This window comes from Scyliorhinus torazame, chromosome 7 (assembly GCF_047496885.1).
Source record: "Scyliorhinus torazame isolate Kashiwa2021f chromosome 7, sScyTor2.1, whole genome shotgun sequence".
NCBI lineage: Eukaryota > Metazoa > Chordata > Chondrichthyes > Carcharhiniformes > Scyliorhinidae > Scyliorhinus > Scyliorhinus torazame.
The window spans coordinates 32,824,141-32,847,640 of NC_092713.1; the positions used below are offsets into that span (position 1 = coordinate 32,824,141).

A 23,500-nucleotide genomic window follows, 5' to 3' on the forward strand; every position below is an offset into this window, starting at 1 on the left:
AGTAGTTCCTTCAATGGACTGGTAATCCAGAGACTCTGGTTCAAATCCCACCATGGCAGATGGTGAAATGTGACTTCAATTTTTTAAAATCTGGAATTGAAAGTCTAATGATGACCAGGAAACCATTGTTTATCGTTATAAGAATCTACCTGGTTCACTTATGTCCTTTAGGAAATGGAATCTGCTATCCTTACCTGGTCCGTGACTCCAGACCCACAGCAATGTGATTGACTGACTCTTAACTGCCCTCTGAAATGGCCCACTAAGCTACTCTGCTCAAGGGCAATTAGGCAGACTCAAAAAACTCTGTTTCTCTCTCCAGAGACATGCTGAGTCTTTCTAGTATTTTCTGTTTTTACACCTACCCCTGTTTTTCCAGCTAATGGTTGCTCTGGGATTTGGGAGGTGCCTCCAAAGAAGCCCTTGTAAGTTGCTGCAGGACATAGCACATATTGCAACTATGAAACTTTGCGATGTTGCATGTTGAGGCTAGTGAAACTACCCCTACTTATCTGCAAACTACATTTAGATTTCATACCCTCTTGTGCAATGCCACAGTATTACTTTTAAAAACCTGCCTTCGGGCAGCACGGTGGTCTAGTGGTTAGCACAGCTGCCTCACGGCACTGAGGCCTCAGGTTCGATCCTGGCTCTGGGTCACTGTCCGTGTGGAGTTTGCACATTCTCCCCGTGTCTATGGGTTTCGGCCCCACAACCCAAAAATGTGCAGAGTAGGTGGATTGGCCACGCTAAATTGGCCCTTAATTGGAAAAAATAATTGGGTAATCTAAATTTATAAGAAAAAAAAAAACCCGCCTTTGTGGACTGCACACCTTGGATGGTGTTGAATTTCATGCACCTAAGCAGGCAAACAAACAGATTCTATCACATACTTGAATTTTATCAGGTGAATCACAGGCACAAAATGGTCAGCCTCTGAGTTACGTTAATGACTGGAGTTTGTGGCTGATCTGGTTGAATTTCTGTCACTTGTAACCTCCCAGGATATTAAGATTTGGTAAAATTGTTCTTTTAAAAATAATTTAGAGTACCCAATTTTTTTTTCCAATTAAATTAATTTAGCATGGCCAATCCACCTGCACATCTTTGGAGTTGTGAGGGTGAGACTCACCCAGACCCAAGTAGCATTTGCAAACTCGACAGAGACAGTGACCCGGGGCTGAGATCGAATCCGGGTCCTCTGCTTGCCACCGTGCCGCCCTAGATTTGGTAAAATCGTAACTGAACCTGGGTGGTTATTGGTGGGTAAATGTTGTTTGATAGCATTTTGAGGTCTCCTCCCCTCAGTTGGATTTGGAGCAGGCTGACAGGAAAGTAATTGGCCAGGGAGGGTAAATGTTATTTTTGTAGTTACACTGGAGCAGCTGAAGACACTGCTGCTAACTGGGAAAATGTGCAAGTAGGCATTACTCGGGCATGAACAAATCGCAAAATTAGAACAGGGAATATGACAGACAAAAGTATATAAAATGTAAGGATAAAATCAATATAGTCCCAGATGACCATAGGCTGCTGTTCTCTTTTGAGGGGGGAGAGCTGACGGGTGGTGATTTAACCTGAGGTTTGTTCTTTTACCCTTGGTGGTAATATGTCGTGTTTGTCTTTTGTTCCAGAATGGTCAGTCGAGTTGATGACAAAGAATCCACCAATCATTAGATTGAAATAAAACTAATTTATTGTATAACGATTAATTAAATGAAGTTCGCACATGCCACTGAGCTATAGTTAATAATAAAGTAATATTGAATTTGCCTAGCAGTAATCAATAATCTAATAGTCACTAATAATATCCTCGTGTTAACTCTAATCTAATACTCTCCCAGTGCTGTTCTCGGCTTTTCTCCTTCACTAACCCTACCCAGCATTCACTAAGGTCTGATTTATATACAGAGAAATGGTGGTGCCCTCTAGTGTTTGAATTACACAGATGTAATAATTAACCCTTCGCTAGCTTGCCTATACATATCATTACAAGGATCACCACACCTAAAGCGAGCGGCAAAGTTGAGAAGACGGCTCTTCGTGAATAATCGTGAATATGACAGAAAAAAGTATGTACAGACTAGTCAACCCCCTTTTAATGCTGCCTAATGGCCAGAGCATGTAATTACATTATTTGTAACTTGTTTGCCTAGAGGATTTCCAGTCTAAATGCTTACAAAGATAGTTTCAACAATAAAGTGTTGAAAAAAAACACGACCAACAATAGTGTTAAAGTTACACTGGAAGCACAAAGTGCAAGATTTGAATTAATACTAGCCAATCTCTTGTTGCATTGTGTAAGGGGAATGAAAACTCAGATGAAGCAGGGTTGGAGGATTGGCCCAAAACATGCCAATGTCTTTCAGCTCCTAATGTAAAACCACACATTCCATTTTTATATACCATTCACCTCTACTGGAGTTTTATGTCAACTTGGGAGGCAAAGTGAAATTTGTTGATTTTTATAGTACGGGCTGAGGTGCTGGGTGACAAAACCGAGATGTTACGGTGCCTCTGGCCATGTGTAATTACAGCACAACAGGATTACATAGAATATTGTACATATGGGCCGTTTCCATCATAAATGTTGACATCAGAATTTATAATGAAGAACTTGATACAAATTTGCGATAATGTATGGTGCAGAGGAAATGCACGCAGCCAATTTTAATTAAAATATAAACAAAGTAAATCAAATACATACAGGAATCATAGAAAATACAGCACAGAACAGGCCCTTCGGCCCACGATGTTGTGCCGAACCTTTGTGAATCACTTGTGGAAAGTGTTTTTCTCAGGAAGCCATGCATAAGGCTGGGTAGATAACGGGTGAATTAAAAAACAAGGAAAAGTATAACTCAGGAACAAGGCTTTCGGCCCTCCAAGCTCGTGCCGATCATCATGCCCGAACTAAAAACAAAACCTGCCCTTATTCGGTCCGTATCTCTCTTATTTCCTCCCTATTCATATACCCAGCCAGATACCTCTTAAATGTTGCTAATGTGCCTGCTTCCACTGCATCCTCTGGCAGTGCGTTCCAGGCACCCACCACTCTGTGGAAAAACTTACCCCGCACATCTCTCTCAAACTTTCCCCCTCTCGCCTTGAACTTGTGTCCCCATGCAATTGACACTTGCACACTTGGAAAAAGCCTCTGACTATCCACCCTGTCTATGCCTCTCACACGTTTGTAGACCTCCATCAGGTCTCCCCTCAGCCACTGTCTTTCCAGTGAAAACAATCCTAGTTTATTCAACTCTCCGCAGCCAATACCCTTGAGCCCGAACCAAGGTTTTATACGGCTGCAACATGATTTCCCAACTCCTGTACTCAATGCCTCGGCTGATGAGTACAAGCATACTATATGCCTTTTAAAAATAAATTTAGAGTACCCAATTCATTTTTCCAATTAAGGGGCAATTTAGCGTGTTCAATCCACCTACCTTGCACATCTTTGGGTTGTGGGGACGAAACCCACGCAAACATGGGGAGAATGTGCAAACTCCACACAGACAGTGACCCAGAGCCGGGATCGAACCTGGGACCTCGGCGCCGTGAGACTGCAGTGCTACCACTGCGCCACTGTGCTGCCTGCCATATGCCTTCTTAATCACCTTGGCCACCTGTGTTGCCACATTTAGGGAACTGTGGACCTGCATGCCCAGATCCCTCTATGTTAATTACTGCCATAATAATCTTTATTATTGTCACAAGTAGCTTATATTAACACTATAATGAAGTTACTGTGAAACTCGCCTAGTCGCCACACCATGGTACCTGTTCGGGTACACTGAGGGAGAATTCAGAATGTCCGATTCACCTAACAAGCACGTTTTTCAGGATTTGTGGAAGGAAACCGGAGCGCCCGGAGGAAACCCACGCAGACACGGGGAGAATGTGCAGACTCTGCACAGACAGTGACCCAAGTGGGAATCGAACCTGGGACCCTGGCGCTGTAATGCAACAGAGCTAACCACTGTGCTACCATGGACTGCACTCATTCACGGTTCCATCAATCCCAGCAGTCACGAATGCGAGAGTAAAAATACTCACCTATTAACACTTGCTGGTTTATAATGTGTGATGAATGTAGGAAATTGGTATATAATGTTTTATATCTGTTGCAGTAAGGTTCTTAAAAGCCTGGGTTAAGGTATATATTTGTTGCAGTAATATTATTAAAGAACCTAGGTTAAGGAATCCAAACTCTGTCTGCTAAAGCTGTAATTAAGAAGTCATAAAAGATGTGGTCATTAATTCAAATCACTTACTTGGCTCCAGATAAATGGCTAATGGGATATTATCATTGCTGGAGATTCCTTGGAGGGTAGATAATTTACGAGCGGTTGTATTTAGTCCTCGCTAAGCAAGTCATGTGACATCTTAGTGGGCTACCGATGATGTAATTAATGGGAGGAGCCAAGTCTGCCCTAGTTTTGCAGTTATCCATAGGATACGAGTGTGACATGGCGGAAGGATTTTAAGTTGAACAGTTTTGCCAAATGTTACTAGGTTGAGCAGAAGTGCACTGCACTGTGAAATGACGCTTGTTAGGGGTGGCACAGTTAGCACTGCTGCCTCACGTCGCCGAGAACCCGGGTTCAATTCTGGCCCTGAGTCACTGTCCATGTGGAGTTTGCACATTCTCCCCGTGTTTGTGTGGGTGTCACCCCCACAACCTAAAAAGATGTGCAGGGTTGGCAGATTGGCCACACTAAATTGAAAAAAAAAAATGAATTTGGTGCTCTAAATTTTTTTTTTAAAGAAATAAAAAATGACGCTTGTTAAACATGTTCAAGAAGTATTTCATCAGAGCATAGAATTACATTGAACATGCAGTATCGAAACAGGACATTCAGCCCAACCAACCTCTTTCTTGTGTCTATTTTCCACTTGTGCCTCCTATGTTTCCTGATCTAACTTAGAGCAAGAAGGCAATGGGACTTGTGCTGTTATGTTTGTATAGTTCTCCCTTAACTGTATCTATCCTATGTTCCTCGACCATTCCTCGCAGTAATGGGTTGCACGTTCTTACCACTCTCTGGGAATAGAAATTCACTATTTGTTGGTGACTATCAGACTGATGACCTTGGGCTTTACTCTTAAGTGGCAACAAGATGATAACTGCCTCGTAGTGACAATCAGTGGCAGATATGCAGGTTAGGTGGAATGGCCATTCTAAATTACGTCTTAGTGTCCAAAGGTTAGGTGGGGCTATGGGGATGGGATAGTGGAGAGTGGGCCTAAGTAGGGTGCTCTTTCAGAGAGTTGGTGCAGACGTGCTGGGCCAAATGGCCTCCTTCTGCACTGTAGGGATTCTATGGATAAGATCAATTTGTACAAGTCATTAGTTTGTCCTCAACTGGAGTATTGCATCCAGTTCTGGGCACCACGCTTTAGGAAGGATGTGAAGCCGTTAGAGAGGGCACAGAAAGGATTCACGAGAATGGTTCTAGGAATGAGGAACTTCAGTTATGAAGATAGATTGGAGAAGTTGGAACTGCTTTTCTTGAAGAGAAGGTTGAGAGGAGATTTGATATAGGTATTCAAAATCATGAGGGGTCTGGACAGAGTAGGGAAGGAGAAATAAAATCTAGTTCTGTAGAAGGATCAGTTAGATCTCAAATGTTAACTCTGTTTCTCTCCACAGGTGCTGCCAGACCTGTTGAGTTTATCCAGCATTTTCTATTTTTATTTTAGATAGGACGAAACTCTTCCCACTCACTGCATTTGGAAAGCAGTGGTATAATCAAAGTCCGCATGGGATTTATGAAAGGGAAATCATGCTTGACAAATCTACTAGAATTCTTTGAAGATGTAACTAGTAGAGTAGACCAGGGAGAACCGGTGGATATAGTTTATTTAGACCAATGCATGGGATTGTGGGTAGTGTCTTAGAATAGAATGATAGAAGTTTACAGCATGGAAACAGGCCCTTCGGCCCAACCAGTCCATGCTGCCCAGTTTTTACCATTAAGCTAGTCCCAGTGGCCCACACTTGGCCCATAACCCTCTATACCCATCTTACCCATGTAACTATCTAAATGCTTTTTAAAAGACACAATTGTACCCGCCTCTACTACTACCTCTGGCAGCACATTCCAGACACTCACTACCCTCTGAGTGAAGAAATTGCCCCTCTGGGCCCTTCTGAATCTCCCCCCCCTCACCTTAAACCTATGCCCTCTAGTTTTAGACTCCCCTACCTTTGGGAAAAGATGTTGACTATCTACCTTATCTATGCCCCTCATTATTTTATAGACCTCTATAAGATCACCCCTAAGCCTCCTACGCTCCAGGGAAAAAAGTCCCAGTCTATCCAGCCTCTCCTTATAACTCGAACCATCAAGTCCCGGTAACATCCGAGTAAATCTTTTCTGCACTCTTTCTAGTTTAATAATATCCATTCTATAATAGGGTGACCAGAACTGCACACAGTATTCCAAGTGTGGCCGTACCAATGTCTTGTACAACTTCAACAAGACGTCCCAACTCCTGTATTCAATGTTCTGACCAATGAAACCAAGCATGCCGAATGCCTTCTTCACCACCCTGTCCACCTGCGACTCCACCTTCAAGGAGCTATGAACCTGTACTCCTAGATCTCTTTGTTCTATAACTCTCCCCAACGCCATACCATTAACTGAGTAGGTCCTGGCCTGATTCGATCTGCCAAAATGCATCACCTCACATTTATCTAAATTAAACTCCATCTGCCATTCGTCGGCCCACTGACCTAATTGATCAAGATCCTGTTGCAATCCTAGATAACCTTCTTCACTATCCACTGTGCCACCAATCTTGGTGTCATCTGCAACTACTAACCATGCCTCCTAAATTCTCATCCAAATCATTAATATAAATCACAAATAACAGTGGACCCAGCACCGATCCCTGAGGCACACCACTGGTCACAGGCCTCCAGTTTGAAAAACAACCCTCTACAACCACCCTCTGTCTTCTGTCGTCCAGCCAATTTTGAATCCAATTGGCAACCTCACCCTGGATCCCGTGAGCTTTAACCTTCTGCAACAACCTACCATGCGGTACCTTGTCAAAGGCTTTGCTAAAGTCCATGTAGACAACGTCTACTGCACTGCCCTCATCTACCTTCTTGGTCACCCCCTCAAAAAACTCAATCAAATTTGTCTTGTGATGGATAGAAAGCTGGTTAGCAATTAGGAAGCAAAAAGTTGGAATAAATAGGTCTTTTCCCTATTGGCAGGCAGTGACTATTGGGGTACCGTTCACATTATATATTAATGATTTGGACGAGGGAACTAAATGTATTTTCTCCAAATTTGCGGATGATGCAAAGTTGAGTGGGAGGTGAGCTGTAAGGAGGATGCAGAGATGCTTCAGCTGGATTTGGACGGGCTAAGTGAGTGGGCATATGCATGGTAGATGCAGTATAATGTGGATAAATGTGAGGTTATCCGCTATGGTAGCAAAAATAGGAAGGCAGATTATTATTTGAATGGGTGTAAATTGAGAGAGATGGAAACTCAGTGAGACCCTGGTGTCCTCGTGCATGAAAGTAAGCGTACAGGTACAGCAGGCAGTAAAGAAGGCAAATGGTATGTTGGCCTTCATAGCGAGAGGTTGTGAGTATAGGAATAGGGACATCTCTGGACTCGGCGCCACCCTTGTTTTCAACACCTTGGACATGCCTTTTAGGACTGAGGTGAGGAGAAATTTCATCACCGAGAGAGTGGTGAATCTGCGGAATTCACTACCACAGAAAGTAGTTGAGGCCAAAATGTTGTGCAATTTCGAGAAGGAATTTGATATAGCTTTTGTGGCTAAGGGAATCAAGGGATATGTTTGATGGTGGGATCAGGCTATTGAACTTTTTTTTAAATAAACATTTTATTGAGGTATTTATGGTTTTATAACAAAAACAGAAGAAACAGTGACCATACAAATATAAACATAGTGCAAAAGCCGTCTTCCTCCCTCACAGGTCCCACCTTTTCTAACACCCTACCCCAGACCAAACTAAATCTCAACAACCCCACCCCCCCACTTCTGCTGACAATTTTCCCTAAAGAAGTCGACGAATGGTCGCCACCTCCGGGCGAACCCTAACATTCACCCTCTCAGGGCGAACTTGATTTTCTCCAGACAGAGAAAGCTAGCCATGTCAGTTAGCCAGGTCTCCCACTTCGGGGGCTTTGAGTCCCCCCCCAAGCTAATAATATGCTTCTCTAGGCTACCAGAGATGTGAAGGCCAGAACGTCTGCCTTGTCTCCTGGATTCCCGGGTCTTCCGACATTCCGAAAATCGCCATCTCTGGACTCGGCGCCACCCTTGTTTTCAACACCTTGGACATAGAACATAGAACGATACAGCGCAGTACAGGCCCTTCGGCCCACGATGTTGCACCGAAACAAAAGCCATCTAACCTACACTATGCCATTATCATCCATATGTTTATCCAATAAACTTTTAAATGCCCTCAATGTTGGCGAGTTCACTACTGTAGCAGGTAGGGCATTCCACGGCCTCACTACTCTTTGCGTAAAGAACCTACCTCTGACCTCTGTCCTATATCTATTACCCCTCAGTTTAAAGCTATGTCCCCTCGTACCAGCCATTTCCATCCGCGGGAGAAGGCTCTCACTGTCCACCCTATCTAACCCTCTGATCATTTTGTATGCCTCTATTAAGTCTCCTCTTAACCTTCTTCTCTCCAACGAAAACAACCTCAAGTCCATCAGCCTTTCCTCATAAGATTTTCCCTCCATACCAGGCAACATCCTGGTAAATCTCCTCTGCACCCGCTCCAAAGCCTCCACGTCCTTCCTATAATGAGGTGACCAGAACTGTACGCAATACTCCAAATGCGGCCGTACCAGAGTTCTGTACAGCTGCAACATGACCTCTTGACTCCGGAACTCAATCCCTCTACCAATAAAGGCCAACACTCCATAGGCCTTCTTCACAACCCTATCAACCTGGGTGGCAACTTTCAGGGATCTATGTACATGGACACCTAGATCCCTCTGCTCATCCACACTTCCAAGAACTTTACCATTAGCCAAATATTCCGCATTCCTGTTATTCCTTCCAAAGTGAATCACCTCACACTTCTCTACATTAAACTCCATTTGCCACCTCTTAGCCCAGCTCTGCAGCTTATCTATATCCCTCTGTAACCTGCTACATCCTTCCACACTATCGACAACACCACCGACTTTAGTATTGTCTGCAAATTTACTCACCCACCCTTCTGCGCCTTCCTCTAGGTCATTGATAAAAATGACAAACAGCAATGGCCCCAGAACAGATCCTTGTGGTACTCCACTTGTAACTGAACTCCATTCTGAACATTTCCCATCAACCACCACCCTCTGTCTTCTTTCAGCTAGCCAATTTCTGATCCACATCTTTGAATTACCCTCAATCCCCAGCCTCCGTATTTTCTGCAATAGCCTACCGTGGGGAACCTTATCAAACGCTTTGCTGAAATCCATATACACCACATCGACTGCTCTACCCTCGTCTACCTGTTCAGTCACCTTCTCAAAGAACTCGATAAGGTTTGTGAGGCATGACCTACCCTTCACAAAGCCATGCTGACTATCCCTGATCATATTATTCCTATCTAGATGATTATAAATCTTGTCTCTTATAATCCCCTCCAAGACTTTACCCACTACAGACGTGAGGTTCACCGGTCTATAGTTGCCGGGGTTGTCTCTGCTCCCCTTTTTGAACAAAGGGACCACATTTGCTATCCTCCAGTCCTCTGGCACTATTCCTGTAGCCAATGATGACATAAAAATCAAAGCCAAAGGTCCAGCAATCTCTTCCCTGGCCTCCCAGAGAATCCTAGGATAAATCCCATCAGGACCCGGGGACTTATCTATTTTCAGCCTGTCCAGAATTGCCAACACCTCTTCCCTACGTACCTCAGTGCCATCTATTCTATTAGCCTGGGTCTCAGCATTCTCCTCCACAACATTATCTTTTTCCTGAGTGAATACTGACGAAAAATATTCATTTAGTATCTCGCCTATCTCTTCAGACTCCACACACAACTTCCCATCCCTGTCCTTGACTGGTCCTACTCTTTCCCTAGTCATTCGCTTATTCCTGACATACCTATAGAAAGCTTTTGGGTTTTCCTTGATCCTACCTGCCAAATACTTCTCATGTCCCCTCCTTGCTCGTCTTAGCTCTCTCTTTAGATCCTTCCTCGCTACCTTGTAACTATCCATCGCCCCAAATGAAACTTCACACCTCATCTTCACATATGCCTCCTTCTTCCTCTTAACAAGAGATTCCACTTCTTTGGTAAACCACGGCTCCCTCGCTCGACGCCTTCCTCCCTGCCTGACCGGTACATACTTATCAAGAACACGCAGTAGCTGATCCTTGAACAAGCTCCACTTATCCAGTGTGCCCAACACTTGCAGCCTACTTCTCCACCTTATCCCCCCCCCAAGTCACGTCTAATGGCATCATAATTGCCCTTCCCCCAGCTACAACTCTTGCCCTGCGGTGTATACTTATCCCTTTCCATCATTAACGTAAACGTCACCGAATTGTGCTCACTGTCCCCAAAGTGCTCTCCTACCTCCAAATCCAACACCTGGCCTGGTTCATTACGCAAAACCAAATCCAACGTGGCCTCGCCTCTTGTTGGCCTGTCAACATATTGTGTCAGGAAACCCTCCTGCACACACTGTACAAAAAACGACCCATCTAATGTACTCGAACTATATCTTTTCCAGTCAATATTTGGAAAGTAAAAGTCTCCCATAATAACTACCCTGTTACTTTCGCTCTTATCCAGGATCATCCTCGCCATGCTTTCCTCTACATCCCTAGAACTATTTGGAGGCCGATAGAAGACTCCCAACAGGGTGACCTCTCCTTTCATGTTTCTAACCTCAGCCCATACTACCTCGGAAGATGAGTCCCCATCTAGCATCCTCTCCGCCACCGTAATACTGCTCTTGACTAGCAGCGCCACACCTCCCCCTCTTTTGCCTCCTTCTCTGAGCTTACTAAAACACCTAAACCCCGGAACCTGCAACATCCATTCCTGTCCCTGCTCTATTCATGTCTCCGAAATGGCCACAACATCGAAGTCCCAGGTACCAACCCATGCTGCCAGTTCCCCTACCTTATTTCGTATACTCCTGGCATTGAAGTAGACACACTTCAAACCACCTACCTGAACACTGGCCCCCTCCTGGAAAGTCAAATCTGTGCTCCTGACCTCTATACTCTCATTCTCCCTTACCCTAAAACTACAATCCAGGTTCCCATGCCCCTGCTGCATTAGTTTAAACCCCCCAAAGAGCACTAACAAATCTCCCCCCCAGGATATTTGTGCCCCTCAGGTTCAGATGTAGACCATCCTGTCTGTAGAGGTCCCACCTTCCCCAGAAAGAGCCCCAGTTATCCAGAAATCTGAATCCCTCCCGCCTGCATCATCCCTGTAGTCACGTGTTTAATTGCTCTCTCTCCCTATTCCTCATCTCACTATCACGTGTCACGGGCAACAACCCAGAGATAACAACTCTGTTTGTTCTAGTTCTGAACTTCCATCCTAGCTCCCTGAAAGCCTGCCTGACATCCTTGTCCCCTTTCCTACCTATGTCGTTAGTGCCAATGTGGACCACGACTTGGGGCTGCTCCCCCCCCCCCCCTAAGGACCCGGAAAACACGATCCGAGACATCACGTACCCTTGCACCTGGGAGGCAACATACCAAACGTGAGTCTCTCACGCTCCCACAAAATCTCCTATCTGTGCCCCTGACTATCGAGTCCCCAATTACTAATGCTCTGCTCCTCTTCCCCCTTCCCTTCTGAGCAACAGGGACAGACTCCGTGCCAGAGGCCCGTACCCCATGGCTTACCCCTGGTAAGTACCCCCCCCCACAAGTATCCAAAGCGGTATACTTGTTTCTCAGGGGAACGACCGCAGGGGATCCCTGCACTGACTGCTTCTTCCCAGTCCCTCTTACAGTTACCCATCTATCTCCAATCTTTGGTGTAACTAATTCCCTGAAGCTGCTATCTATGACCCCCTCTGCCTCCCGAATGATCCGAAGTTCTTCCAACTCCAGCTCCAGTTCCCTAACTCGGTCTTGGAGGAGCTGGAGATGGCAGCACTTCCTGTAGGTAAAATCAGCAGGGACACTAACGGCATCCCTCACCTGAAACATCCTGCAGGAGGAACATTGCACTCCCTTCCCTGCCATCCCTCTAACTTTCTACCAAGATCTGGCTAACAACTAAATTACATTTAAAAAAAAAAATACTAATAATAAAGGAGCAAAATAATTTTAAAGGAGAAACTTACCTCCCAGAAATCACTTGCGCACTGCTCCCGCTGAAATTGACTAGCCTGCTCCGCTCCCGCTGAAATTGACTGGCCTGCTCCTGCAAAGACATGTGTTTTTAAAGGAGAAACTTACCTCCCAGAAATCACTTGCGCACTGCTCCCGCTGAAATTGACTAGCCTGCTCCGCTCCCGCTGAAATCGACTGGCCTGCTCCTGCAAAGACATGTGTTTTTAAAGGAGAAACTTACCTCCCAGAAATCACTTGCGCACTGCTCCCGCTGAAATTGACTAGCCTGCTCCGCTCCCGCTGAAATCGACATGACATCCGCAAACTCCTGCCAGAATCCCCTGAGCTTCGGATATGCCCAGAACATATGGACATGGTTTGCTGGTCCTCCCGCACACCTTGCGCACCTATCCTCTACCCCAAAGAACCTGCTCATCCGGGCCACTGTCATGTGAGCCCGGTGAACAATCTTGAACTGTATCAGGCTGAGCCTGGCACATGACGTGGAGGCGTTGATTCTGCTCAACGCATCTGCCCAGAGACCGTCCTCTCTATCTCTCCTCCTAACTCCTACTTCCCATTTGTGTTTCAGCTCCTCGGTCTGCCTTTCCTCTGACCCCATGAGTTCCTTATAAATGTCCGAAACCCTCCCTTCTCCCACCTACATTCTGGAAACTACCCTATCCTGTATCCCCCTTGGTGGTAGGAGTGGGAAGGTTGACCTGCCTGCGTCACAAGTCCCACGCCTGCAGGTACCTAAACTCATTCCCTCCCGCCAATTCAAATTTCTCCTCCAACTCCCTCTGGCTGAGAAAGCTCCCCTTCGATAAACATATCTCCTATCCTCTCGATTCCTGCTCTCTGCCATCTCTGGAACCCTCCATCTCGCCTCCCCAGGGCAAACCGGTGATTATTGCAGATTGGAGACCAGACCGATGCTCCCTCTGCCCCCACATGTCTCCTCCATTGCCCCCAGACTCTCAGGGCCGCTACCACCACGGGGCTGGTGGAGTACCGTGCCGGCGGGAACGGCAGAGGCGTCGTTACCAACGCCCCCAAACTAGTGCCCTTGCATGATGCCGCCTCTACTCGCTCCCACATCGACCCCCACCACCCACTTCCTAATCATGGCTAGATTCGCCGCCCATTAATAATTACTAATGTTCGGCAGCGCCAGCCCGCCCTCCCCCCGGTTGCGCTCCAGCATCCCCTTTTTAACTCGCGGGGTCTTACCTGCACATACAAAGCCAGAGATCACCTTGTTGACCCGTTTAAAAAAGGACCGTGGAATAAAGATGGGGAGACGCTGAAACACGAACAGGAATCTCGGGAGAACCATAATTTTCATTGTCTGTACCCTCCCAGCCAGTGACAGCAGGAGCATGACCCACCTTCGAAAATCCTCCTTCATTTGGTCTACTAGTCAGGCCGGATTTAGCTTGTGCAGCCATTCCCATTCCCGCGCCACCTGGATGCCTAGGTACCGGAAGCTTCCCCCACCACTCTAAATGTCAGCCCCCCCAATCGCCTTTCCTGCCCCCTGTCATGTGAGAGTATGTTTAAGAAATAGGTGTTTACTACTGCAGTGATGTCAAGAGTGGGTTGAACTGGGCTGTCTGTCAGTTTTTTACTTTCGTTTTAGACTGTTTGCTGCAGGGTGTTTTAGTTTCGTTTTCAGAGCTGGATAGCTGCAGTCACAGCCAGAAAGTGTATTCGAGTCTCTCTCTGTAATCTAAAGACTGTAAATCGATCCTGGTGATTTAAAACTAATAACAGTAGTGACTTTAACCTGATGTGCTTCTGGTAAAAGGTGTTTTAAGTCTTATGGATGTTAAAAGGAAAGCTTAAAGGTTTACTTAGTGTTGTAGTCTTTTGGGGTTGTATTTGAATTAATGGTTGCTAAGGTGTATGTTTTAAAAAGGTGAACTTGAGTTCATAGAATAAACATTGTTTTGCTTTAAAAAATACTTTTCCATTATCACAATCGATTAAAGGTTGTGGGTCAGGTGAACTCCATGATATATTTTGGGGTTCGCTAAACCCTTGCCCATAACACACCTTACCTGGATTGTGAACATCTCACTTTTCCCCATATTCAATTTGTATCTCGAAAACCGGCCAAAATCCCCCAGAATCCTCAAAATTTCTTCCATCCCCTCCAGTGGGTCCGACACATATAAGAGCAGGTCGTCTGCATATAGCGAGACTCTGTATTCCCCTGCACCCTGGACCAGCCCCTTGAGGCTCTCAACGCAATTGCCAGCGGCTCTGTGGCCAGTGCGAACAACAGCGGGGAGAGGGGGCATCCCTGCCTCATACCCCGGTGCAGCCTAAAATAGCCTGTTGTCAACCTGTTCGTCTGAATACTCGCCTGATACAGCAGCCTGACCCAGTCAATGAAGTTCTGTCCAAATCCAAACCGCCCCAGTACCTCCCACAGATAATCCCATTCCACCCGATCAAATGCCTTCTCTGTGTCCATTGTGACCACTACCTCTATGTCCCTACCCTCTGGGGACATCATAATTACATTCAGCAGCCTTCTTACGTTGGCCGCCAACTGCCTCCCCTTAACAAATCCCGTCTGGTCCTCCCCAATCACGTCCGGAACGCAGTCTTCAATCTTCAAACCAGCTGGGGCTGGTTTAGCACAGTGGGCTAAGTAGCTGGCTTGTAATGCAGAACAATGCCAGCAGCGCGGGTTCTATTCCCGTACCGGCCTCCCCGAACAGGCGCCGGAATGTGGCGACTAAGGGCTTTTCACAGTAACTTCATTGAAGCCGACTCGTGACAATAAGCGATTATTATTATTATTGAGGACGAGATCTTAGCCAACAGTTTGGCGTCTACATTTAATAGGGAGATCGGTCTGTAGGACCCGCATAGCTCTGGGTCCTTTTCCCGCTTCAGGATCAATGAGATAGTGGCCTGTGACATTGAAGGGGGAAGCCCCCCCCCTCTCTCCCTTGCCTCATTAAATGTCCTCATCAGCAGTGACCCCAGTATCCCAGAGAACTTTTTATAAAACTCCACTGGGTACCTATCCGGTCCTGGGGCTTTCCTCGACTGCATGGCCTCCAGCCCTTCTGCTATCTCTTCCAACCTGATTGGGGCCCCCAGCCCTTCTACCAACTCTTTGTCAATCTTCGGGAACCTCAGCCTCCCTAGGAATTGCCTCATCTCCTCCGGCCCAGCTGGGGGTTCTGACTCATACAGCCTGCTGTAGAATTCCTTAAACGCCTTATTGACCCCAGCTGAATCTCTGACCAGGTTCCCATCCCATTCCCTTACTTTCCCAATCTCCCTGGCTGCCTCCCGCTTTCTAAGCTGCTGTGCAAGCATTCTACTGGCCTTCTCCCCGTATTCATAAATCGCCCCCCTCGCCTTCCTCAGCTGCTCCACTGCCTTCCCTGTAGTAAACAAGCCAAACTCCGCCTGTAGCCTCCGTTGTTCCCTTAGAAGCCCTGCCTCTGGGACCTCTGCATATCTCCTGTCGGGCTGTGGTATTTTCTTTATCAGTTGGTCCATTTCTGCTCTGTCTACCTTCTCCCTGTGGGCCCGTATCAAAATCAGCTCCCCTCTAACCACCGCATTCAGCGCCTGCCAGACCACTGCAGCCGAAACTTCCCCCGTGTCGTTGACTTCCAGATAGTTCTGGATACATTTCCTCAGTCGCCCACACACCTCCTCATCCACTAAAAGTCCCACTTCCAGCCTCCAGTGCGGGCGTTGGCCACCCTCCTTGCTCACCTGTAGGTCAACCCAGTGCGGGGCATGATCCGAGATCGTGATCGCTGAATACTCAGTGTCCACTACCCCTGTCAGTAAAGCCTTATTCAGGATAAAAAAGTAAATCCGGGAGTACACTTTATGCACGTGCGAGTAGAAGGAAAACTCCTTCACTCTTGGCTGCCCAAATCTCCTTGGGTACCCCCCCCCCCACCCCACCCTATCTGCTCCATAAACCTGTTTAGCTCCTTTGCCATTGCTGGCTCCCTGCGTGTCCTTGGGCTAGACCGGTTTATCCCTGGGTTAATGACTGTGTTGAAATCCCCCCCATGACCAGCTTATGTAAATCCAGGTCCGGGATCTTCCCCAACATCCTCCTTATGAACTCCACATCATCCCAATTTGGCCCATACACGTTCATGAGCACCACTGGCAGCCCCTCCAGCTTCCCGTTGACCATGATGTACCGACCCCCCACATCCGCAACTATTCTTCCCGCCTCGAATGACACTCGCTTGTTGATCAGGATCGCAACCCCTCTAGTCTTAGAGTCCAGCCCCGAGTGGAAAATCTGCCCGACCCATCCCTTCCTTAATCTGACCTGGTCAGTTACTCTAAGGTGAGTCTCCTGCAACATTGCCACGTCCGCCTTCAATCCCCTCAAATGTGTGAACACGCGTGCCCTCTTAACCGGCCCATTTAGCCCTCTGACGTTCCATGTGATCAGCCTGGCTGGGGGGCTTCTCACACCCCCCCCCCTCCACCGATCAGCCATCCCCTTTTTCGGGCCAGTCTCCAGCCCGCGCCTCACGCATCCACAGGCCGGCCCCCAGGCAGCCTCATCCCCGACCTCCCTATTGTCCCACAGCAAAAGTCCCTCCCCCGTCAGCAGAACATTTCCCCCCTCCTCCCCCCCCAGTAACAGACTATACAAACAGCCCCCTTCAGCAAGCATAACATCTGCTCACCCCCACTGCGCTTCCGTGATCTAGCCCGCCCAGGTAGCTTGGTGGCCCCCGCCCATGGTGCCAGACATTCTCCCACCTATTGTTCCCCCCCCCCCCCTCCCTCCCGCTTGGACACACTTATGAAAACAAAAACAATCCCAACCCAATTGCCCAAAAGAAACACAAAGAAGATCAAAAAGAAGATCCAACATCTAACATTCACACCTCCATCCCCCATCAGTGCAAATGCAAACTTTAACTCATATAGCTCATCCGCAGGCCCCAAATCGATACAAAAGGCATTACAGATAATGCCCAAAAACAAAAGCTTTTAAAAACATGAACGCTGCAGCAAAGTTCAGTCCAAACACCTCAGTCCGCTACCAGCCCTTTCCTTCTAGCGAAGTCCATCACTTCCTCGGGCGACTCAAAGTAAAAATGTTGCTCTTCGTGAGTGACCCAAAGACGGGCCGGATACAGCAGTCCAAACTTAACCTTCTTCTTGAAAAGGGTCGATTTTATCTGGTTGCATCCTGCTCATCTCCTGGCCATGTCCACGCTCAGACCATGATACATACGCAGGATGCTGTCCTCCTATTAACAGCTCCGTGTCTGCCTGGCCTACCATATGATACACTCCTTGTCCAGGTACCTGTGGCATCTCACCACCATTGCTCTCGGGGGGTTACCTACACGTGGCTTCCTCGCAAACGCTCTGTGCGCCCTGTGCACCTCCAAGGGTCGGGTGAACGTCCTCTCCCCCAGTAACTTCTCGAACATACCTGCTATGTATGCCCCTGCGTCCGTTCATTCGGGTCCCTCCGTGAGACCCACGATTCTCAGGCGGGACCTGTTCTCTAGATCCTCCTGAAGCCTATTCTGTTGGTCTCTCAACATCCCCACCTCCAACTCCACTGCAGCTTGGTGTTTCTCCTGTTCAGTCAGTGCCTTCTCCACTTTCTAGATCGCCCGGTCTTGAGCATTCAGTCTGGGTTCCAGCCTCGCAATCGATTCCTTAATCGGGTCCAAGCAGTCCTGTTTCTGCTTGGCGAAGCCCTCCTGTATGAACTGCATCAGCTGCTCCGTCGACTGCTGGGTCGTCAAGTCAGGACACCGATCGTCCGCCATGCTTTCTCACGTTGCAGCCTCAGCACAAGCCTTCTCCGTTCGCCTATTTCTTCCTTTGTGAGCACTCCTGGTCCGCCTCTCCATGCACTGATGTAGGATTCCTCATCACAGTTGCATCCAACATCAGTTCTCCAAATCAGATCCGACAAAAAAAATCGGGGAAAAGGTCCAAAGTTCCGAGCGGGAGCCACCAAATGTGCGACCTACTCCTTCATAGCCGCCACCTAAAGTCCAGGGTATTAAACTTGATGATCAGCCATGGACATAATGAATGGTGGAGCAGGTTGCTCAAAGGGCCGAATGGCCTCCTCCTGGTTCTATTTTCAATGTATGAAAGGGTAGAGAACAAGAGGACGTAGATTTAAAGTAATTAGTAAAATGTGATGAGGTGATAAAAGCAATGTACTGTGGATGCTGGATTCGGAAACTAAAACAGAAAATACTGGACAATCTCAGCAGGCCTGACGGCATCTGTGGAGAGCGAAGGGAGCCAAGCTCATCCAGACACGAAACGTAAGCGCCCTTCTCTCTCCACCGATGTTGCCAGATGCCATATGAGCTGAAACTGTTTTAGGCAGTGACTGCTTAGGCTCTGGGATGTACTGTTGATAATGTGATTCGACTGAAGCATTCAAAAGAGAATTAGACTATTACCTGAAATGGGCAGGCTTACTGGGGGAGAGCGGGGAAGTGGTACCCGGTGAGTTGTTCAATGGGAGGACCGGTGCAGACATGATGGGCTAAATGTCCTCCTGCTGAGGAAGGATTCTGTGAGTTGCTCTTCCGTGGACAGGAAGGGCTGAATGGCCTCTGTCCACGATACTGTGGAAGCTGAGCCTATGTATTTACCGCTGAAAGGTGTCGTGAGGCCGCTCTGGGCACTGCCTGCTGACAAGATGCGGTGCCAGCAGTTTCCATTGCGACAAGATGCGGTGCCAGCAGTTTCCATTGCGACAAGATGCGGTGCCAGCAGTCTCCATTGCGTCCGCTTTGCGGCTCACCCCCAATTGACCCCCGGTCGACTCTTTAACGGTCGCCCGCGCGGCCGCCAGAATTCAGCAAAAGCGCGCGCGATTGTGGGCAGGGAGAAGAGTCAGACGCGCACCAATCGGAAAGGAGCCTCCCCCTTGCACAGTCCAATCAGGAGGGAGAGAGAGACTGTCCAATGAGAGGTCGCCGAGCTCAAGGGGCAGCCTTCAGGCGAGCGGCGGTGGCAGCGGCGACTGGCAAAATGGCGGCCAGAGCCGACGGTATTTTCCTCATGGTGAATTGCGGTGGCGGTTAGGCAGTGCAGCAGGTAAATGCACCGATTTCCCCTGATTGTGTGTTGGTTTACCGCCCGACTCTCGATCACACCAAGCGAACCTGGTTGGTTTTGTTTTGGTAAATGCAGATTCTGAGGCACTGAACATTTTTGAACATTTTATAACAATCTTGGGGAAATAATTAATGAATTCGGAACTGCGTCCAAACTCCAATACTTGCGTAAGTCTGAGCTGTTAGGTGCTCACTTCATCTTTTTAAAAAAAAATTAGAGTACCCAATTCATTTTCTCCAATTAAGGGGCAATTTAGCGTGGCCAATCCACCTACCCTGCACATCTTTTGAGTTGTGGGGGTGAAACCCACGCAAACATGGGGAGAATGTGCAAACTCCACACAGTGACCCAGAGCTGGGATCGAACCTGGGACCTCAGAGCCGTGAGGCAGCAGTGCCAGCCACCGTTCTGCCCCTCTCACTTCATCTTTTTGTAAATTATTGGTGGGTTGTAATAACTTTGGAATAGATGGCAGATTTCCCTATGCTGTTTATTCAATACTGCATTTTCATACACTGAACATGTAACTGCACCTTGGAAATTGTCCTGCAGATGAATTTGTTGCAAAATTTAAGAAGTAACGTTTTGAAAGATTGATTATGGGTAAATAGAGGTAGCCATGGTTACTTGTAGACAGTCATGGTTGGGAGTAGACTAAGGTTTACAGGAATACAACTCACAAAGTAAATTCTCATGGGTTTTCTGCTCCATGGCTTCTCAGATTAAATCACAGTTTGTTCCTTTGTTGTTATTGTTTATCCAGTCCAGTCACAGTTTAAAAAAATCTGTAACTAATAATATTGGTCAGATGCTTCTACAAAACGTGTTTTAAGTTATAATAGTGATTTATGTCCCTTTGATTTTTGAACATTTTATAACAATCTTGGGGAAATAATTATACTGTTTAGAATATAGTTGCCGAATTTGTTATTCCATGTCAAAATGATTTTAAGAATCAACCCATCATAAACCTTATGATAGGACTTCACAGGGAAATTCTAAGTATTGTCATCTTGGATTTGCTTCTCTATCAATTTGGAGGGGACCTTGCTTGAGGAAAATGACAAAGGTATATGTCTGAAGTATTTCTACAGGGTTGAGAAAAATCAAATAAATAATTTTTTGACAAAAATGAGAGTTTCATTTTTTACAGTATTAAGTATGCTATACTAAAATGTACCTGTTCTAAGCATACTTACTATCTCTTCATTCACCCGAGGAAGGAGCAGTGATTCGAAACAAACCTGTTGGACTTTAACCTGATGTTGTAAGACTTCTTACTGTGCTCACCCCAGTCCAACGGCGGCATCTCTACATCTTTAATACCTTGCCTAACAAAAATCTATCAATCTTTATTTTTAAACTTTAAAATCACCAACGTAAACAGCTCTTAACAGGGAAGTGAGCCCTGTATTTCCAATGTTTTTTGTGTGAAGAAATATTTTTTGACATTACCCTTGCACTGCCCAACTATCATTTTAATGTTATGTTGCCATGTATTAGACCCCTGTACCAGAGGAAATATTTTCACTCTCTTTACCCTTCTCTCTTCCTATTAATTCCTTTGATCATGAATTAGACACCCTAAATTTTTTATATTCCAGGGAACACATCTCTGTCTTAACTCCACACGGACAGTGACCCAGGGCCGGGTCCTCGCCACCGCAGTCCCAGTGCTATCCACTGTGCCACATGCCGCCCTTTCCCCCTTTATTGTTATAAGAAATCCCATAGATCAAGTAATTGGTTGTTTTGATGGAAGATACATGTGACTGTTGCAGAATTCACCGGGGTATACAACAGAATTTATTCTGAAATGAATTGTAAAAAATTGAGAGCCTGTTTAAGTGTTTTGAATTAAATTTCAATATTCAGGATAATGTAAAATAGTGGAGTCTTATGGTGTCAAAGTTCCATCATTGTGTCATAGAGAAAATGCAATCACATTAATTTGGTTGTTGGGCGAGTTGTCATGGCTATGAAGAGACCAGTTCTATTGGTTGATTTAAATTGTCCGCATTACTGTGGGATTAAATGGAAATATTTGTGAAGTAGCAGTGGAACTTTACCATTTTAAAATGTAATATTTGAGTTTGTATAGATGTTGGGTTGGCTCAGTTATGAAAAAAGCCACCAAGTCGGAAGTTTGTCTTCAAGCCACACTTAAAAGATTGGAGCTCATAATTTGGCTTTACAATTTGCTGCAGTGCTGAGGGGGAATTGTAGAAAGTATTGTTCTTTGGATATTTACTAAGGCTCTACTTGCTTGCTCATGGGAAAGGATCGAATAGGACATTTTTTAAATGGCGAAAAGGTAGAAACGGTGGAGACCTAAGAAAGTTGGGAGTGCAGGTACACTGATCATTTAAAATGTCATGAATAGAAAATAATCAAAAAGTGTTTTTTTCTGGCCTTTTATATCGAGAGGAATAGAATACAGTACAAGGGGATAGAGGTCATACTTTGCCATACAAAACCCTGAGCACACCCCATACCTTTGAGCGCCAAGAGCAGTCAGTTCTGGACACCACACCTTGGGAAGGATATATTAATCTTGGAGGGAATATAATGTAACTTTACTATAATTGTACCGAGACTCCAATTATTATGAAGAGAGATTAAAGGCACCGGGGTTGTATTCTATTGAATATAGGAAAGTGATCAAAGTTAACAATGCATTAAATGGAGCACATTGGGTAAATCAGGAAAAACTGTTCCTGCGAGTCGGGAAATCTAGGACAGGGGGCATAGTCCATAAGACCATAAAACAACTGGAGCTGAATTAGGCCACTCGGTCCATTGAGTCTGCTCCGCCATTCAATCATGGCTGATATTTTCTCATCCCCATACACCTGCCTTCTCCCCGTAACCCCTGATCCCTTTATTAATCAAGAACCTATCTATCAGACTTCCGGGTGCGGCGATGACCAGCTGAGTCGCACGTTTCGGCAGCTCCCGGTGAAACGGACTTTTGGGCTCTTGATAGGAGCCCAAACGGCAATTTTGACGGCTAAAAACACTGTGCGATAAACCAGAAGGGAATCCCCCCTGGATACGGATGAAAAAAGGAGGAGAAAGTGGCCGGATTGCAGTGGATCCTTTAGAACAGCGGCAAGGAAGGCAAGCAAAAACCAAGATGGCGTCGGAAGGTGGCAGTTTAACATGGGGCCCTGAACAACAAGAGTTCTTGAAATGCTGTGTGGAAGAGCTCAAAAAGGAAATGAAGAAAGAGCTGTTGGCCCCGATATTACAGGCGATTGAAGGGCTAAAGGAGGAACAAAAAACCCAGGAGCGGGAGCTTCGGGTCGTGAAGGCAAAGGCAGCCGAGAATGAGGACGACATACAGGGCCTGGTGGTGAAGACGGAGACGCATGAGGCGTCAGAAACGATGTGTGGAAAGGTTGGAGGCACTGGAGAACAACGCAAGGAGGAACAACCTGAGGATTCTTGGTCTTCCTGAAGGTGTGGAGGGAGCGGATGTCGGGGCATATGTGAGCACGATGCTGCACTCGTTAATGGGAGCGGAGGCCCCGGCGGGTCCGTTGGAGGTGGAGGGAGCATACCGAGTGATGGCGCGAGGGCCGAGAGCAGGAGAAATTCCCAGAGCCATAGTGGTGAGATTCCTCCGTTTTAAGGATAGAGAAATGGTCCTTAGATGGGCGAAGAAAACTCGGAGCAGTAAATGGGAGAACGCGGTGATCCGCGTTTATCAAGACTGGAGTGCGGAGGTGGCGAGAAGGAGGGCGAGCTTTAATCGGGCCAAGGCGGTGCTTCATAAAAAGAAGATAAAATTTGGAATGCTGCAACCGGCAAGACTGTGGGTCACATATCGAGGGAGGCACCACTACTTTGAGACGGCGGATGAAGCGTGGACTTTTATTGTGGAAGAAAAACTGGAATGAGCGGGTTATTAAAAAGAACGTTTGAACAAAGTGGTGGGGCGAATGTGGGGGGCAAAGAGGGGGGTTAAAAAGGGGGGAAAGAGGAGTTTTATGTACTAATCCTGCGATGTGGTAACTTTTCTCTCTCCCACAGGTGGTGATGGGGGGAGGAGGGGAGGTGGAGG

At 46.7% G+C, this 23,500-nt stretch overlaps 1 protein-coding gene across 6 annotated transcripts in view; it reads left to right on the top strand.

Annotated features, from left to right (window-relative positions):
- The first annotated feature begins 19,294 nt into the window (after positions 1 to 19,294).
- ccdc18 (coiled-coil domain containing 18) overlaps positions 19,295 to 23,500 on the top strand; it is a 239,684-nt gene continuing 235,478 nt past the window's right edge. For 2 of the 6 annotated variants that reach the window (XM_072510509.1, XM_072510506.1), the window contains exon 1: positions 19,346 to 19,413. The gene's annotated coding sequence lies outside the window, so the exon portion shown is untranslated. Of the gene's footprint in view, positions 19,414 to 23,500 lie in introns of all 6 variants that reach the window. The other 4 variants (XM_072510511.1, XM_072510508.1, XM_072510507.1 and 1 more) reach the window with 4 other exon arrangements.